The sequence below is a fragment of the Dipodomys merriami genome, unplaced genomic scaffold (genome assembly GCF_024711535.1).
Source record: "Dipodomys merriami isolate MVZ:Mamm:240054 unplaced genomic scaffold, mDipMer1.0.p SCAF_164, whole genome shotgun sequence".
Lineage (NCBI taxonomy): Eukaryota > Metazoa > Chordata > Mammalia > Rodentia > Heteromyidae > Dipodomys > Dipodomys merriami.
In genome coordinates this window covers 1,418,195-1,428,448 of record NW_027202982.1, presented here as the reverse complement: position 1 = coordinate 1,428,448, position 10,254 = coordinate 1,418,195, and positions in this window count along the sequence as shown.

Genomic DNA, 10,254 nt, shown 5'->3' with positions numbered 1-10,254 from the left:
AAATCTTGGGTAAAGCAGAGCATTTTTCTGCCTCTCCCAACCAACTGACTTAAGAAACCAATCAAGCCACAGGACCTCAAGCTGACCAGAGACTCCAAGAGACTGGTTGCAGACAAAAGGGAGATACAGGATTCTTCCCACTCCTCCCCCCCCAAAAACAAAAAAACAAAAAAAAAAAAATCAAAAGACTTTTTTTTTTTCTTCTTTTTTTTTTTTCTTTTTTTTTTATTTTTTTCTCTTTTTTTTCTTCTTCTTCTTTTCTTTTTTTTGCTTGTTTTTTGTTTTTTGTTACCTTATATATATATATATATATATATATATATATATATATATATATGTATATAAATTTTTTTCCCTTCTAAAACTTTTATCAATCTTTAATTTTTGCCTCTTCTGAAAAAATAATTGTTTTCCAGTAACTTTTTTTTCTCATCTTACAATTTTTATTTCAGAATTACGTGAATGAGAGTTTTCCTTTCTTTTCTTGTCTTCTTTCTCTTTTTCTTTCTTTCTTAATTATCTTTTTGTTTTTTATCTAGCTCTACTGAACTTCTGATCTTTTCTTCTCCCTTAAAGCTTTTCACATCTCCTCAATGTCCCTCCCCTTCTCTGAACATATTCACATTCCTCTCTAAATAGACGGTCTTTTAACCTCTATAATAACATTAATTTTTACGTTTCTATTCTTTTTCTGGTCTCTCTTTATACCCCTTTCCGTCTCTTCTTTTTCTCTCTCTCTCTACTTGCATCCTACCCAACCCATTTCCTGCACTGTGAGTAGGACATAGTTAACTCTCCTTGTGCCTCCCCACACCAATCTATTCCTATTTTTTACCCACATCTCTCACTAATCCTTATAATTTCTGGTTTTCCAAATTCTTTTCTGCGGTTCGAAGTCCTTTAACATATAGTCGTTTGATGTTGAATAGATGTATCTGTTGAACTAGATTGTATCTGTAGACTATTGACTGTACAAATGCAAACTTTGGTTGATGGTTGCCTTAAGATAGTGTTCTAGCACAAAACTGGTGCAATCTTTATCTCAAATGGGCCGAGTAAGCCGGAAAAACACAAGAAAAATGGCAAATTCGGGTATCTCAATTCCCAACCTTGATAATCAGGGATTAGAACAGATAAAGAATAACCCAGAGGAGAGTTCCCAAATAGCTCTACAAACACTAATAGCAAACATGATAAATGAGAAGTTTGACAATGTACAAAGGACTCTGTATGAGCGTGATAGGGAGAGAGAGGAGGCATCCCAGAAGTTTATACAGGAATATCATAAGCGTGAGGAAGCTTCTCAAAAACTGATACAGGATTTGCATGAACAACTTGAGAATACTCAAAGAGAAAGGGAGGAATGGCGTGAGCAGGCAGAGAACACTCAAAGAGAACTGCAGGAATCCCACAGAAGGGAGGAAACTAATCAAAGAGTAATTCACGAATTAAGAGACCAGGTAGAGAATACACAAAGATCACTAAAGACATTCATGGAATCCATTAACAAAGAGCTGAAGGAAGTCAGGGAGACCACAAAGGGAATGTTGAATGGAACCCAACAGAAGGAATGGGAGTCCAAAGAAACCATAACCAATCAACTAAGTGATTTGAGAACAAACACTGAACACCAAATTAAGGAAGTAAAGAAATTCATACAAGACCTAAAACAGAGCTTCAACAAAGAACTTGAAGCCATCAAAGCTGACCAAGTAGAAGGAAAAGAGATAAAAAACAAAGTAGAGAGTCTTGACAGCAGGTTAGACCATGCAGAAGATCGAATCTCAGGGATTGAAGACAGCCTAGATATTATAGAGAAAGAACATACAACCATCCAAGACAAGTCCAAGAAATATGATAGGTCTATCCAACACCTGGAGGACACCATCAGAAGGCCCAATTTAAGGATAATGGGTGTAGAGGAGCACCTAGAAACAGAAGTTAATGGTCTAGGAAATTTGTTTAACAGGATCCTAGCAGAGAACTTCCCAAACATACAAAAAGATAGGCCTATTCAGATACAAGAAGCTTTTAGAACCCCAAATAGACCAGACCAGAATAGGACATCCCACCGTCACATTATAATCCACACAGGATCAACCCAGACCAAGGAAAAGATCCTTAAAGCTGTCAAGGAGAAAAGATTAATCACCTATAAAGGGAAACCAATTAGAATTACCTCAGATTTCTCAGCAGAGACAATCAAAGCAAGAAGAGCCTGGAATGACGTATGCCATGCCCTAAAAACAAACAACTATCAACCAAGAATACTGTACCCAGCTAAACTCTCCTTCATAACTGAAGGCCAAATAAAAACCTTCCATAGCAAAGAAAAATTGAAACAATACATCTCCACCAAACCAGCCCTGCAAAAGATTCTTAAAGATGTCCTACACATAGAAAACCAACAAGAACGCAACAAAGGCCAAGAAACTGCACACAAACGGAGAATCCAAGAACCTTAGGAAGAACCCAGTTTTCACAGCCCCCAAGAAGGTGGATAACATGGCAGGAACTCCCAAATACCTCTCAGTCCTATCTCTTAACGTTAACGGACTGAACTCTCCAATTAAGCGACATAGACTGTCTAGTTGGATTAAAAAACAAGACCCTTCTATCTGCTGCCTGCAGGAGTCACATCTTGCCCGTAAAAACAAACATATTTTCAAGGTTAAAGGCTGGAACAAAATCTACCAAGCAAACGGCCCTCATAAACAGGCGGGAGTTGCAATCCTAATATCAGATAAAATAGACTTCAAATTAAAATTCGTGAGAAGAGATAAAGAAGGTCGCTACATACTAATTAAAGGATCTCTCCTTCAGGAGGATATTACAATTCTAAATATCTATTCGCCAAACAATGGAGCACCCAAATTTATCAAAGAAACACTACTTTCCCTCAAATCCCAGATAGATCCAAAGACATTAATCGTTGGGGATTTTAACACACCACTCTCCCCACTAGATAGATCAACTCGGCAAAAACTCAACAGAGAAACCGCAGATCTAAACAGCTGCATAGATCAACTAGACTTAACAGACATTTACCGAACATTTCACCCAGCAGCATCAGAATACACGTTCTTCTCAGCAGCACATGGAACGTTTTCTAAAATAGACCACATTTTAGGCCACAAAGCAAACTTGTCTAAATTCAGAAACATTGAAGTTATACCTTGCATTCTCTCTGACCACAAGGGAATAAAATTAGAACTCAACACCAAAAGCCACCAAAGAAAGTCCGGTATCACATGGAGGCTGAACAACACACTACTGAATCATGAGTGGGTCATGGAAGAGATTAGAAAGGAAATTCAAATGTTCATGCTATTCAACAAAAATGAACACACAAATTACCAGCTCCTCTGGGACACAGCAAAGGCAGTACTCAGAGGAAAGTTTATAGCTCTGAGCTCCTACATCAACAAATTGGAGAGATCAGAAACTAACAATTTAATGACACATCTAAACCTCCTTGAAAAAGAGCAGCAAGATAAACCCCAATCCAGTAGACGGAAAGAAATAATCAAAATTAAATCAGAATTAAATGAATTAGAATCCAAAAAAACTATAGAAAGAATCAACAAAACAAAGAGTTGGTTCTTCGAAAAACTTAACAAAATCGACAGGCCCTTAGCAAACCTTATCAGAAAAAGGAGAGAGCACACCCAAATTAATAAACTCAGAGATGAGAATGGAAACATCACCACGGAAACAACCAAGATTCAGAACATTATAAGGGAATACTTCTCAAAACTTTATGCTAATAAGTTTGAGAACTTGACAGAAATGGACCTTTTCCTAGCAAATATTGACATGCCAAAACTAAACCAAGATGAGTTAAACCAGCTTAACAGGCCCATATCAAGCATTGAAATAGAAACAGCAATAAGAGACCTCCCAGCTAAGAAAAGTCCAGGACCAGATGGTTTTACAGCGGAATTTTACAAGGCCTTCAAAGCAGAGCTCACACCAATACTCCTCCAACTCTTCAATGAAATTGAAAGAGAAAGCTCACTACCAAACACATTCTATGAAGCCATCATAACCCTAATCCCAAAACCAGGCAGGGACTCATCAAAGAAAGAAAACTATAGACCCATTTCTTTGATGAACATTGATGCAAAACTTCTCAACAAAATTTTGGCCAATCGACTTCAACAATTCATCCAAAAAATCATACACCATGATCAAACAGGATTCATTTCAGGGATGCAAAGCTGGTTCAATATACGCAAATCAATTAATATTATTCATCACATCAACAGGAGCAAGAATAAGAACCACATGGTTATCTCAATAGATGCAGAAAAAGCATTTGACAAGTTCCAACACCCCTTTATGATGAAGGTTCTGGAAAAATTAGGAATCCATGGAACATTCCTCAATACAATAAAGGCTGTATATGACAAACCTACAGCCAGCATTATACTCAATGGTGAAAAACTAAAGCCATTTCCTCTTAACTCAGGAACAAGACAAGGATGCCCACTCTCTCCACTTCTCTTCAATCTAGTATTAGAATGCCTAGCTACAGCAATAAGGCAAGATGCAGACATAAAGGGGATCCAAATAGGGAAAGAAGAAATAAAACTTTCCCTCTTTGCAGATGACATGATCTTGTATTTAAAGAATCCCATAGACTCCACTCCCAAATTACTCAAGCTGATTCAAAACTTTGGCAAAGTAGCAGGTTATAAAATTAACCCCCAAAAATCAATGGCTTTTCTATATGCCAACAATGAGAAAAGTGTGGCTGAAATTAGGAAAGCAACTCCATTTGTAATAGCCCCACAAAAAATAAAATACCTAGGAATTAACTTAACCAAAGAAGTGAAGGACCTCTATGATGAAAACTTTAAAATCTTGAAAAAGGAAATGAACACAGAACTTAAAAAATGGCAAAACCTCCCATGCTCCTGGATTGGCAAGATTAACATCGTGAAAATGGCAATACTTCCCAAGGCTATCTACAAATTCAACGCGATACCTATCAAAATTCCACCCTCATTCTTCAAGGAAATAGAGGAGGCAATCCAAAAATTCATATGGAACAATAAAAGACCCCGAATAGCAAAAACGCTCCTCAACGGAAAGAACACTGCTGGAGGAATATCAATACCAAATTTCAAACTCTACTATAAAGCCATAGTAATCAAAACAGCTTGGTATTGGCATAAGAACAGACCTCAGGACCAATGGAATAGAATTGAAAACTCAGAAATGAACCTACAGACCTATAGCCATCTAATCTTCGATAAGGAAGCTAAAACAATAGAATGGAAGAAAGACAGCCTCTTCAGTAAATGGTGCTGGCAAAATTGGTTAACTACATGTAGAAAACTAAAGCTAGATCCTTATATATCACCCTGCACCAGAATCAACTCCAAATGGATCAAAGACCTTGAACTCAAAGCAGACACTCTGAAAACCTTACAGGATGGAATAGGAGAAACCCTAGGTCTCCTTGGCTCAGGTCGAAATTTTCTGAATAGAGACCCGGAAGCACAACAAATCAAAGAAAGGTTGGACAAATGGGATTGCATAAGATTGCAGAGCTTCTGCAGGGCAAATGACATAGCTGGCAAGATCAATAGAAAGCCCACCGATTGGGAGAAGATCTTTACTAGCCATACAACGGACAAAGGTCTCATATCAAAAATATACTTGGAACTCAAAAAATTAAACCACCCAACAACAAATCCTCAAAGAAACAACTGCCCAATAAATAAGTGGGCGAAAGACTTAAAGAGAAGCTTCTCTGAAGAAGAAAGAAGGATGGCCAATAGACACATGAAGAAATGTTCAACATCCCTAGCCATAAAAGAAATGCAAATCAAAACAACATTGAGATATCACCTCACTCCAGTTAGAACAGCAAAAATCAAGAACTCTAATAACAACAGATGCTGGAGGGGATGTGGACAGAAAGGAACCTTACTTCATTGTTGGTGGGAATGTAAACTTGTTCAACCACTTTGGAAAGCAGTATGGAGGTTCCTCAAAAGACTTCACATAGATCTCCCCTATGATCCAGCAATCCCACTTTTGGGCATTTACCCAAATGTTTACAAACAAGACCACACTAAAGCTACCAGCACAACTATGTTTATTGCAGCATTATTTACCATAGCTAAGATATGGAACCAACCCAGATGCCCCTCAGTAGATGAATGGATCAAGAAAATGTGGTATATATACACAATGGAATTCTATGCCTCCATCAGAAAGAATGACATTTCCCCATTTGTTAGGAAATGGAAAGGTTTGGAAAAAATTATATTAAGTGAAGTAAGCCAGGCCCAAAGAAGCATAGGTCCCATGGTTTCCCTTATTTGCAATATCTAGTATAGGTATGAGTCAAGCGGAAAAGGCCAGATAATGTGATGTTAGGAAAATGAACCCTTAAATATGTATTTTAATGTTTTCGTTTCTTTCATGCATGTATTTCTAATGCATTTATAAGATTATTCCTTTATTGCTTTGTATGTCCCTCCCCCACAGTGTAACCCCCGCTTTCACTATATTTGATATCAGTATATCATGTGGAGGAGATGGGGACAAACAAATCGTTTAAGGATTCAGGTGGACCTGTTGCAACAATGAGAAGTACAAAATGTCATGTCAAAACCAGCTTTACAATTTCGGTGTGGGGGGGGGGAGGGGGGTATAATTGGGTGGGGGGAGGGGGGTAAAATTGGGTGGGGGGAGGGGGGAGGCAGGGAAGGGAAGTGAAGGGTAAACAAAGGAGGAGGCTGCAATGCTTGGTAAGAAATGTATGCATTATTCTGCCCATGTAATTGTAGCCCCTCTGTACAGTATGTTCTCAAATAAAATAAAATACAATTTAAAAAAAAAAAAAAAAAAAAAAAAAAAAAGAAAAAGAACTATACACCCATTTCTTTGATGAACATTGATGCAAAACTTCTCAACAAAATATTGGCCAGCTGACTTCAACAATTCATCCAAAAAATCATACACCATGATCAAACAGGATTCATTTCAGGGATGCAAAGCTGGTTTAATATACGCAAATCAATTAATATTATTCATCACATCAACAGGAGCAAGAAAAAGAACCACATGGTTATCTCAATAGATGCACAAAAAGCATTCGACAAGATCCAACACCTCTTTATGATGAAGGTTTTGGAAAAATTAGGAATCCATGGAACATTCCTCAATACAATAAAGGCTGTATATGACAAACCTACAGCCAGCATTATACTTAATGGTGAAAAACTAAAGCCATTTCCTCTTAACTCAGGAATAAGACAAGAATGTCCACTCTCTCCACTTCTCTTCAATCTAGTATTAGAACGCCTAGCTACAGCAATAAGATGCAGACATAAAGGGGATCCAAATAGGGAAAGAAGAAATACAACTCTCGCTCTTTGCAGAGGACATGATCTTGTATTTAAAGAATTCCACAGACTGCACTCCCAAATTACTAAAGCTGATTCAAAACTTTGGCAAATTAGCAGGGTATAAAATTAACCCCCCAAAATCAATGGCCTTTCTGTATGCCAACAATAAGAAAAGTGTGGCTGAAATTAGGAAAGCAACTCCATTTGTAATAGCCCCACAAAAAATAAAATACCTAGGAATTAACTTAACCAAAGAAGTGAAGGACCTCTATCATGAAAACTTTAAAATCTTGAAAAAGGAAATGAACACAGAACTTAAAAAATGGCAAAACCTCCCATGCTCCTGGATTGGAAAGATTAACATCGTGAAAATGGCAATACTTCCCAAGGCTATCTACAAACTCAACGCGATACCTATCAAAATTCCACCCTCATTCTTCAAGGAAATAGAGGAGGCAATCCAAAAATTCATATGGAACAATAAAAGACCCCGAATAGCAAAAACGCTCCTCAACGGAAAGAACACTGCTGGAGGAATATCAATACCAAATTTCAAACTCTACTATAAAGCCATAGTAATCAAAACAGCTTGGTATTGGCATAAGAACAGACCTCAGGACCAATGGAATAGAATTGAAAACCCAGAAATGAACCTACAGACCTGGAGCCATCTAATGTTCAATAAGGGAGCTAAAACAATAGAATGGAACAAATACAGCCTCTTCAGTAAATGGTGCTGGCAAAATTGATTAACTACTTGTAGAAATCTAAATCTAGATCCTTATCTATCACCCTGCACCAGAATCAACTCCAAATGGATCAAAGACCTCGAAGTCAAAGTAGACACTCTGAAAACATTACAGGATGGAATAGGAGAAATCTTAACTCTCCTTGGCTCAGGCTGAAATTTTCTGAATAGAGACCCGGAAACACAACAAATCAAAGAAAGTTTGGACAAATGGGATTGCATATGGTTGCAGAGCTTCTGCATGGCAAAGGACATAGCTAGCAAGATCAATAGAAAGCACACGGATTGGGAGAGGATCTTTACTATCCATACAATGGACAAGGGTCTCATATCTAAAATATACTTGGAAGTCAAAAAATTAAATCCCCCAACAACAAATCCTCAAAGAAACAACTGCCCAATAAACAAGTGGGCGAAAGACTTAAAGAAAAACTTCTCTGAAGAAGAAACAAGGATGGCCAATAGACACATGAAGAAATGCTCAACCTCCCTAGCAATAAAAGAAATGCAAATCAAAACAACATTGAGATACCACCTCACTACAGTTAGAATGGCAAAAATCAAGAACTCTAACAACAACAGATGCTGGAGGGGATGTGGACAGAAGGGAACCTTACTTCATTGTTGGTGGGAATGTAAACTTGTTCACCTACTTTGGAAAGCAGTATGGAGGTTCCTCAAAAGACTCCACATAGAACTCCCCTATGACTCAGCAATCACACTTTTGGGCATTTACCCAAATGTTTACAAACAAGACCACACTAAATCTACCAGCACAACTATGTTTATTGAAGCATTATTTACCATAGCTAAGATCTGGAACCAACCCAGATGCCCCTCAGTAGATGAATGGATCAAGAAAATGTGATATATATACACAATGGAATTCTATGCCTCCATCAGAAAGAATGACATTACCCCATTTTTTAGGAAATGGAAAGACTTGGAAAAAATTATCTTAAGCGAAATAAGCCAGGCCCAAAGAAGCATAGGCCCCATGGTTTCCCTTATTTGCAATATCTAGTATATGTCTGAGTCAAGCAGAAAAGGTCAGATAATGTGATGTTAGGAAAATGAACCCTTAGATATGTATTTTAATATTTTTTTTCTTTCATGAATGTGTTTCTAACGCATTTATACGATTATTTCTTTGTTGCTTTGTATGTCCCTCCCCCACAGTATAACTCCTGCTTTCACTATATTTGATGCCAGTATAACTTGTGGAGGAGAGAGGGAAAAACAAGTCGTTTAAGGATACAGGTGGACCTGTTGCAACAATGAGAAATACAAGTTGTCATGTCCATAACGAGCTTTACAATGTCTGTGCGGGGGGGGGGGGCGAGAAGGATTGGGACTGGGGGAGAGGGGGGAGGCTGGGATGGATGTGAAGGATAAACAAAGGAGGAGTCTGCAATGCTTGGTAAGAAATGTACGCATTATCCAGCCCATGTAATTGTAACCCCTCTGTACAGTATGTTCACAAATAAAATAAATTAAATTAAAAAAAAGAAGTCTGAGGAAGAACTGAGAATTTCAAGGGCAGCCTGGGTAGACAGCAAGTTCAAGGCCAGCATGGGCTACACAGTGAAAACTTATCTAAAAAGAAGTGGTGATTCCTGTAGTCCTAGCTACTTGGGAGGACTACAGTTTAAGGTCAGCCTAGACAAGAAGTTTGAGAGAACTCATCTTGAGGGACCTCATTTCAACCAATAAAAATCTGAACATATAATTATATAGTTGTAGTTCCAGATATTTGGGGAATACAAATAGGAAAATTGCAGTCCAAGTTGGCCCAGACATAAATGTAATACTCTATTTGAAAAATAATTTAAGTAAACGAAGGGGGTGTGGCTGAGTTATACCTGCTTAGCTAGCAAAGCCCTGAATTCAAATACCAGTACTGCAAAGGAGTAAAAGAGAAAGGGAGAGGGGAAGGGAAAAGGTAAAGGGGAAAAGAAAAGGGAGGGGGAAAGGAAAAGGGAAAAATTGACCAAATGAGTCAACTCTTACCCTTCCCTTTCCTTTAGTTTACAATGGGTCCATGAATTAAGGCTTCTGATCTGCCAAAGCTTAAGTGGATTGATCCAGAACTCTAAGCATTTTGTCATAATTGCTGAGACCAAATTTGGCAGAAGTGAA